This window comes from Mirounga leonina, unplaced genomic scaffold (genome assembly GCF_011800145.1).
Source record: "Mirounga leonina isolate KUSES-001 unplaced genomic scaffold, KU_Mleo_1.0 Mir_91, whole genome shotgun sequence".
NCBI classification, from domain to species: Eukaryota; Metazoa; Chordata; class Mammalia; order Carnivora; family Phocidae; genus Mirounga; species Mirounga leonina.
Genome location: NW_023270839.1, coordinates 40,634,842 through 40,644,969, shown reverse-complemented (window position 1 = coordinate 40,644,969; position 10,128 = coordinate 40,634,842). Strand labels below are relative to the sequence as shown.

Sequence of the window (10,128 nt, the reverse complement as noted above, 5' to 3'; positions counted from 1 at the left end):
CCAGGACTCTGGGATCATGACCTGAGCTGAAGGCAGACGCTTAATCAACTGAGCCACCCAAGCGCCCTATATCTTTATTTTTAATTCATCATTTTATCCCTATCTGATAAGTAGGGAATTTATATTATTGGCACACACATATAATGCTAACTACATGCCTTGTACTGTTCTGAACACTTTGCATATATTGATATACTGATCTTAACAGCAACCTTGTGAATTAGAAATTATTATTATTATTACTTTTATTGTCTCCACTTTACAGATGAGAGAACTGAGACACCAGATGTTAAATAACTTCCCTAAGTTGCTACAGCTAGTAATTGACAAAGATGGGATTGAACCAAGGCAGTTGGGATCCAGAATCCACTCTATTCTAGTCATCTCATTATAAATGGATATATGTAGGGTGCCTGGGTGGTGCAGTGGGTTAAGCATCCAACTCTTGGTTTTGGCTCAGGTCATGATCTCAGGTTTGTGACGTTGAGCCCTGTGTCGGGCTCTGTACTCAGCGTGGAGTCTGCTTAAGACTCTCTCTCTCTCCCTCTGCCCCTCCCCACCTCTCTCAAATAAATAAATAAATCTTTAAAAAAATAAATGGATATGTATAAAAATATGTATGCATCATGTATGTGTTTGTTTATTGGCTGTCTCTCACTGATGGGACAGGAACTTTGTTTTGTTCACTGTTCTCCAAGGCTTAGAACAATGTCTGGCACTTATTAGGTTTTCACTGAAAAATGCGTTGAATGAATGAACGAGTGGGTTCTCTGTATTAGGCGGCCATCGACACTTGTCAGTGCCTTCATGATCCAAAGACCCATGTGGAAAGAATTTTACGGTGGTCTGGATCTGATGTTTAAAGCATATGCAGGAATGTAAGCTCTCAGTTCTTTTGTCCCATGAATTTGGTTGTATCTGAAAAGTAGGACTTGCCAAATAGAGCAGGTAGATATAGTAGGTGCTCAATAATTGTGTATTCAGGAAATAAGTTGTGAGGTTTTGAGGATTAGAGACTGGTGTCTGTTTTATCTTGATAACCCTCCCAGCCCTTTGCCTGCTGCCAGGCTGCCCAACCTTTGCTTCTGTCCTGGAAGAGAAGAATTTGCCAAGTGGACCCGGCCTACTGTGTTGTGGCAACGTTTAGTCAGCGCACTTGTTTTCGAGAAGCAGCTACAAGGAGACCAGTGTGCAAGTTCCAGGCCAAAGACTAGGTGAAGGAGGTACCATTTCCAGGAAGTTTTTTCTTTTATTTCCTCCGATCCTTCCCATCAAAAACATCACTCTTCATAGGATTTAGTATCAGCTTGTCTTAGACTCTGAAACAAGTTTCTAAAACAGGGTTTTAGAAAATACTCATGATTTCCTTTGTCCTTCTAAAGAACTTCCATCACGTCAAATACACCTCCTCTCCTCGGCTTTTGGAAGACCCAGGACTTCAGAGGTCTACCCGGTGCTTCGCCCAGAGAAATTGCTCTGTAAACAGATGCTGCATGAATGCATGTGTTGTTCTCTTTAGAAAGAGCCACCGGACACTCAGTTCCACAACTGGTTAGCTCTCACCTGGGATCCACTTGTGGTTCAACATACTATTTTTTTCTCTCTGGTTTCAGATACACTTAGGAGTCCTTCCAGTACCTTTTCCATCAGATTGTCATCGAAATGTAGGTCAGAAGTAAAGACGACCAGCATTTATTGAAGAGTGGCATCAATGCATTAAAGGGTACCCTGGTGGCCTGAAAGACTTAATGCAGCTTTTTCAAATGGCTAATTTATACACTGGGCTACTCCAGCTCACCCCGGCGCGCTGGCTCACATTATACAGGAAAGTAGATGGAACACACATATAATAGGCAGTAGCTGGGCTCAGTTATGACCTTATTTTCACTGATAAAGACAAATCTCGTAATTCACTGGTGGTGGTGCCAGTCTTTTTCCCCCGGACTCATGAGGATACAAGTCACATCCACTGAGCCTGCTCTGTGTGTGACAAGGAAACTCAGGCGGCCAATCATTGCAAAGGTGATTCATTCATTTGCATTCAGATATCCTGTTGGCTAAAAAGCAGTGAAAGTGTTTGGGGCTTTTTTTTTTCTCTTCCCCATGCTATAAAAAGTGACTTACTGGTAAAATATATGCCTTTACTCATCTTACAGAGCTACTATAAAAAATAACATTTGGCAGTGGGAAGTGGGACTTTGCTTGAGGAACTAATGTGTATAGATAATATTTATACATTTCTTAGATGGCCATGGACACTTGTCAAGGCTTTCGTGTTCCAAAGACTCATACGGATAACATTTGCTATGGTGTGGGTCTTGATTTTTAAAGTGTATGCGTGGATTTATAAAATGCAAGATTGCAGAATGAAGTGTTAAGAGGCTCAAGGCCCCTGGAACAGCAGGGGGGTGACGTGAGGTGAAGTATTTAATTTGACTCTCATGCCAGTCATGAGAAAACACTGTGCTTTCTTTCCTCCGCATTCCCTGCCTGCGTTAGCTCCCTCTCAGATCTGCCTGCCCATGCCTGCTTCCACCTTCAGCCCTGTTCTTTGAGCCCTGACTTTGGCCAAAGAGGCTGGTTAAGGGCCAAGCAACCCAGACGGGGCTTCAGAACACTGGGCAGATTCCAGAAGATCTGAAATTGCTCAAGGGAAATGAAGAAACAGTATCAGGGGAGTGCAGGATGGAGTGTTCCAGAATTGCTGAATCCTGGTTCCCCTGCTGGGGCAGAAATCCAGTAGGGGAGCCTAGATGTTTATTTTCAAAGCTGGAGCTGTGTCTTCCTTTCTGCTCTGTGCTGTGCTAAGTACAATGTTGGTACTGGATAAATGTTACTAACAAGCAGCCATAATGGTGATGACAGTACAGCGTGGTCACTCCACCTCCTGCAAGCCAAGGGAGTTTAAAAGATTTAACCATTTCTCGTGATTGATGTCGGTGTACCCAGGATCCCGGCCCCTGGAATTTGTCCTGTTCTCCCATCTGTTTGGAAAGACTCGGGAAGTAGCAAAGAGCTCCCAGGGGCCAGAGCTTCCTGCATTTTGCCTTCAGAGCAGCCACTCTGAGAACGAGCCGATGCTCCTCATGTGTCTTGTCTGCCAATTAGATCCCTCTGTCCACAGAGACCCTTTAAAAAAACAATAATGATACCTTCACTTTAATTATTCTCTTTCTTGGTCCCACTTCAGGACTATGCCTTTTAAATAAGTTACACCAGAGTTTCTTCCTTCTCATCTAGCTCCTAATTAAGGACGGTGGGGGGTATCCTTTGGTCTTATTTTCTTATAATTTTAATTACACTGATCCCGGCTTAAAACAGGACCCATTTAAGTGCTGAGACGATATGTATTTTCTGGTTCAGTGAGTTTTTTCCTCCATGCCTCATAGAAGAGGGCATCGTTGAGACACGGAGCTTCTCTGAGCACCAAATCTCGCTAAGCTGGCCTTGCACTGGACAAAGGACAAGGCCCCCGGTGGGGACTCTAGCTGCTGCAGGGGCCCTTGTGTCTTCAGGACGACTGGCGCTTTACCACAAGGAGCAGCGATCATGATGAAAAGTCAGAGCTGAGATGTCAGCCCCAGGAAATGCTCCAAGGGAATGCAGTGGTGGCCGGCTCTAAAAAGGTGAATGATCTGCTAGATGCTCTTCCCTGCCCTCCCCAGCACTCAGCATGCTCATGCTTAGAAGGGCAGTCATCATGCCATTTCTCTTCCTCCTCCTCTTCCTTCTAGATCCCGGTCTAGCATGGACTTCCTGGAGCATTGCCGTCCTCTGCTTCCCGGAATGCACAGGATTCAGTGGTAAGAGAAGATGAGCACTAGGAGACCAAGGCCAAGGTTTGAATCCCAACCTGGCCGATACGGGTCATGTAGTCTTGGGCAAATGATTTGCCTGTTGAGCTCTGCGGTCCTCTGCCAAAAAAAGGGGATCATGATATCTGCTTGGCAGGGTGGTTGGGAAGGATGCCTATGACAATGAATGCTAAGGAAGAATGCCTCCTACACCTTTTCTCATCCCTTTCCTTTGTCAGATAGGTATGGGCAAGTACCTGGAAGGGTGGGCAGATATCTAAAGGGCTGAATAAGAAAGAAAGGAATTCCTGATGACACACAAACACACACACTCAAAATGTCTACCTTGTCTTCTCTATCTGGCCCATCCTTTTCTCATGCCCTTTTTTCCTGCCTCCTCCTTCATAAAGTTTACTCTGATTGTTTCGGTCTACATCCATCCTGCCCAACCATTTTGTGCATATTGCTTCAACCACAGAGCTTAACATCACATGATAAACCATCAGGGTTTGTATGTTAAAACCTTCTCTCTCTAATCAGCCAACTTCCTTGGAAAGGGACGAAGCATGATTCTTTTTCCTGTGGCTTTGCAGTATCCAGCACCATGCCAGGCATGCAGTAAATGTTTAATAATTGATTATTAAGTGAAGTGCCTTTATTGGTCCTACCTGAGGGTGGAGACTGTATTTTATATGTTCTTTGCCTCTCCATAGCAGTTTAAGTGCAAAGCATCCAGACACTCAGGCACTCAAACATTTGCCAGGTTAAAATTATCTTTTGTTTGAGAGATGGCTTTGAAGGATGCTTAGCCATTGATATGAGAAGTGTAGCCAGCGACCAAGGAGTGAATGCAGAATCTGCAGATGGTCCTAAAATGCCTGGGACTTGGGGAAGACATAGCTTCCTTTAGAGCAGTTTGTAAACCATGCCCTGGGAGGGCAGAAAGAGCATCACATAGGGAGTTTGGAGACCTGGCTTCTGGTCTCAGCTGGGACAATTGATCTGCTATGGCCTCATAGGCCAGGTCTGGAACCAGGTGGCCCTCCGGCTTTTGGTAAAAAAGCAAGTTTCTTCTTGACTTAGGAGCCCTTTGGAAACTTGTCACCTCTCACTGACCCTATTGACATCTCCCAGTTTCTTCTGATAGTTTGATCTTGGCCCATAATCCTTAAATAGACAAAACTTCCAAGGAGGCCGATTTACATTGAATTGAAAGTCAATTGGGCTACTGCAAGGATATGAAATTAGGCTTCTGGGGAAGGCAAGGCAGTTCTTTTTCTTTTCTTTTCTTTTCTTTTTTTCTTTTTTTAAAGATTTTATTTACTTATTTGGCAGAGAGAGACACAGCAAGAGAGGGAACACAAGCAGGGGGAGTGGGAGAGGGAGAAGCAGGCTTCCCGCTGAGCAGGGAGCCCGATGCGGGGCTTGATCCCAGGACCCTGGGATCATGACCTGAGCCGAAGGCAGTCGCTTAACAACAGCCATCCAGGCGCCCCAAGGCAGTTATTTTTCAATTATCTACAGGTCAGAGGCAGTCGTGCTATTGCTCATCTTGTAATGGTCCTGAGAAGGTGACCCTCTGTTCCCTAAGTGTGACCAGGACACTAGGCTGGACCCCTCTTCAGGCTGCTCTCTGTCTATCCCCTGGCCTGTCATGAGGCTCATTGTCCTTCTACCTGTGTGCACATCCCTGGCTCCATCCCCTTTTGGGGCCCTGCATGAAGGACCCCTGCAGCTGGTGGCCAAGTTATTCCCTGACCTTGGGAAGCCTCCAGGTGTCCACTTACCACAGAGAACGCTACAGGAACTGTGAGATGTAGCCCAGGAGGCTACAACATCAGCAACCACAAAACCCAGCAAAAACACAGCCCCAGACTCTAACCTTGAACTAGTTTCAGGGCTGTTCTGGGGGCAACGTGCTGGGGTGGCCCTAAACACACAGAACCAGGGCACAGGGTAAGTTTTGCTTTGTTAGTGTTTCCCACAGCCTTGTTTCTCTTTCACCCAGCCTGATTTCTTTCTTTCTTTTGCACTCTTCCTGCCCTTCCAACAGTAAAGGGCAGGAATCCTTCCCAGCCAAGCTTGAGGAGCAGTCCAGGGCAGCAGTGGAGCCATCCTGGAGGGGGCTCTCCAAGTGCACAGCCCGCACGCTTCTATTAATTCACAAAGCGCTCTCCAAGAGGGAGCCAGACAAGCAGCGTTATTATTATCATCAATCACCCCGCACTGAAGAAACTGAGGCAGCTAAGGGAGAGAGGGACACGGAGCTGGCTCATTCACGGGAGGTGGAGGCGGAGGATGCAGCGGGGAAGGCGCACGCAGCCTGGCCCGGGCTCCCTCTGTGCACCTGCTCAGAGGGGAACAGGTGAACGAATGGATGCCCAGCCTGGGAGAGCTGCCTTGCGGATCATGCACCCTGCCCCCACCGCTGTTTTCTTTTCGGGTCCCTAAATCGAATACATTTTGATTCAATTTGGATGTTCTGGATTAGTGGAAGGGAACGAGGTTTAAAAGAGGTCAGCTCCATTACTCAGCATTATTAATGATGTTGTCGACTGTTAAAATCTCAAAAAACTAGGAAACTAATAAATTTTACATATTGAAAAATCACAGATGGATCAGGCCAATGGATAAATTCTTAAAAGTATTTAATATCTGTTAAGAGGACAGAATGATAAATTCAATATTGAAAACCAATATCAGATTCACAATTACAGGCCATTTATCATAACCAACTGCATGGACAGCATCTTATTGCCAGGAGCATGGTGTGATTCATAAGCAGAGACCCGGAACAAGTCCATATGAAATGAGAAATAAATCTGCTTTACATATTGGAAACTTATTTCCACTTCCTATCTTTATTGCCAACAATAATGTTAGCTTTCAAGAACAAATTGTTACACATTAAACCCATGCATAATGAGCCCAATCGAGTAAAAAACTTCCCTAAAAAGAGCTTTAAATTATTCCAAATTGGGTTATTAGCTTTAACTCTAATTCCTCTGAGAGGGCCCACCAATCTTAGAATAAGTTTCAGCACTTAACCAGACAGTTGGTTTCCCAGGTTGGGCCCCAAAGTTCTGGCTTTGTTCTTTCTTCTCCCCCCCACCTCCCCTGAAAATGTCACATGGTCAGTCTAAGGCACAAACATGATAGTATTTAACAGAAGTGTTAATTAAACAAATTGCAAGAACATTGCAATTTACACTTTTGATTGTAAGATGAATGAGTCTGCGTACTTTCAATATTTGAGTATCTATGAGTAAATGGAATGATTGGAATTCGGACCCTTGCACGTCCTGGTTGGGACACTAGCTCAGTCAATGTTTAAAACTAAAGACCTCCAAGGCTCAATAGGCAGGGAGGTGATTTGGCTGTGACGTCTCTCATTTCTCTGACCGCCCAGGCTCACCTAGCTGACATCTGTTTTAAAACACACAGGATAGATTTAAAAGTTTTTTTTCATGATCTCAAGAATGAGGGGCTCAAGGGGCACCTGGCTGGCTTGGTCAGTAGAGCATGTAACTCTTGATCTTAGGGTTTTGTAAGTTTGAGCCCCACGTTGGGCATAGAGTTTACTTAAAAGTGAAATCTTAAGGGCACCTGGGTGGCTCAGTTGGTTAAGTGACTGCCTTCGGCTCAGGTCATGATCCTGGAGTCCCGGGATCGAGTCCCGCATCGGGCTCCCTGCTCGGCGGGGAGTCTGCTTCTCCCTCTGACCCTCCTCCCTCTCATGCTCTCTCTCATTCTCTCTCTCGCAAATAAATAAAATCTTTAAAAAAAAAAAAAGTGAAATCTTAAAAAAAAAAAGAATGAGGTGCTCAAATGTAGAAAATATGGAATGTGTAGGAGGAAAAAAGCCTGGTCCCCTCACTTAGGTGACCAATTACATTTTGACATGTGTCTTTTGCATTTTTTCTCTTTTTTTTTCTGTGCATATATATATATATATATATAATTTTCTAGCTCATGCAATCATAATTTTGATGCTCATATAGTACTCCATCATTTTATAATGAACCCTTTTCCTAATGCTGAGCACTTAGATTGCTTCACAACTTTTCTCTAGTATAAGTAATATTTCAATAATCATCTTTGTGCATTCATCTTTGGGTGAATTTCTGATGATTTCTTTAAGATTTATTCCCAGAAATCTCATTACTGGGTTAAAGAGAGCTAATATTTAAAAACCTTTGATATATACTAAGGCTGAAAAGAGAATTTTATGTAAACCCCTCATTCATGAGTTTATTGTTTCCACAAGCTGCTGCCACAGCCCAGAGGTTAAAATCATGGGCTTTGGAGTCAGATCCATCTGCTTTCAAGTTCCAGGTCTGCTACGGACTAGCTGGGAGACTTAATCACTTGGATCCTCCGTTGCCACATCTGTAAAATGGGCATCACGATACCTCAGCTTGGGGTTGTTGTGGTAAAATGGGACAGCGCTTATCAGGTGCTTAACACAGCCCTCTTGACATGCAGTAAATACTCCCTGTGAGGCAAATAGTATTGGTCTTTATGCATTTCTTGTGGCAGAATATTATAACATATGTCCTTATAACATGTATAACATATACATAAAGATATCATGTAACTTTAAAACGCTTAAGCTTTGGGGCGCCTGGGTGGCTCAGTCGTTAAGCGTCTGCCTTCGGCTCAGGTCATGATCCCAGGGTCCTGGGATCGAGCCCCGCATCAGGCTCTCTGCTCAGCGGGAAGCCTGCTTCTCCCTCTCCCACTCCCCCTGCTTGTGTTCCCTCTCTCGCTGTGTCTCTCTCTGTCAAATAAATAAAATAAAATAAATAAAAATATTTAAAACAAAACAACCCTTAAGCTTTGATAATATTCTCCATTATCTCCAGAATAAAATTCTAACCTATCAGTCAATATCCTTCACCATCAGAGCCCAGCTCACTTTTCCAAGCTTTTCTCTATTACATTTGCTCCAGCTGCCTATGATGTGTACACTTCTTGAGTGTTGCCATGCACTTCCTATCATGGTGCCCACATCCCTTCTCTTTCTAGCCCATCCTCCCCCCCTTCTTTAAGATTTATTTATTTGAGAGAGAGAGCGCATACGTGTGCACGCGCGCGCGCGCGCGCGCACACACACACACACACACACAAGTGGGGGGGAAGGGCAGAGGGAGAGAATCTCAGGCAGACTCCCCACTGAGTGCAGGGATCTATCTCACAACCCTGAGATCATGATCTGAGCCAAAATCAAGAGTCAGATGCTTTACTAACAGAGCCACCCAGGCGCCCCACATCTTTTCCCTTCTTTTCACTGTTTGCCAGACGATACTCATGGATTCAGATGTGGCTCAGGCACCACCACTTGGTCAAGCCTTCCTGATACCAGCCCCAGCAACATGAATATGCTTGTCCTCTGCACTCCCATGGCTGCTTGTGTATACCTGGGTCACGGCATTTCCCAGTCTCACAGGTTACAGTAGGTAAGGTGTGTTTCTGTCTTTCCCACAAAACTGGGAGCTCTTTAATGTTAAGATCATATCTTATTAATCTTGGTTTTCCTTCATGCCTACTACAGTGCCTGACATAATAGAAGGACTCAATAAAAGTTGGTTCAGTGTAACATAGGTAGGTGGGTAGGATCAAAGAAATCCATAAAAGACATTTTAAAGGCAATGAATTTCAACTGAATTGCAAGCTGATTGGACTCTAATTTCTTATTTATCATGGGATTTAGATTGTACTTTGTGCAATTGTGAAGTGTTTTCTAAGCCTTGGGATACTTCACGCTATTTGCAAAGTATTTCCAGGCAAATTATTGAGATTTAAAAATGTGCAAGAAATTTCAGAGGCCCCTGTATAAACATATATTAACACATCTCTTGGGAGATTACAGCATTTATCCATAATACAGGTGGGGATACTGAAGCCTGGGAAAGAGAGACCGTGGAGTTATTGAGACCCTGAATTTCTTGCCTTATTTAAATCATACTATGGTTAAAGCTGAAGTTTGAAGCCGTTTTCATATTGACTCTATACACCACTCAACTAGCCTCGTAAAGTGTCTGGATCATGTCTGATTAACAAATACTATCATTGGGGCGCCTGGGTGGCTCAGTCGTTAAGCGTCTGCCTTCAGCTCGGGTCATGATCCCAGGGTCCTGGAATCGAGTCCCACATCGGGCTCCCTGCTCTGCAGGAAGCCTGCTTCTCCCTCTCCCACTCCCCCTGCTTGTGTTCCCTCTCTCACTGTGTCTCTCTCTGTCAAATAAATAAAATCTTTAAAAAAAACAAAAACAAAAACAAATACTATCATTATCATTATTTTTGTCCATCTGGCTCGGTGCTGGATGTCCAG

The 10,128-nt window shown here is 44.3% G+C and overlaps 1 long non-coding RNA gene across 1 annotated transcript; it reads left to right on the top strand.

Moving 5' to 3' along the window:
- The first annotated feature begins 587 nt into the window (after window positions 1–587).
- Window positions 588–9,441, top strand: LOC118003052. The gene is made up of 4 exons (XR_004677249.1): window positions 588–2,022; window positions 3,390–3,626; window positions 3,735–3,803; window positions 9,096–9,441. It is a non-coding gene; the product is annotated as an uncharacterized LOC118003052 (long non-coding RNA).
- The last annotated feature ends 687 nt before the right edge of the window (window positions 9,442–10,128 follow it).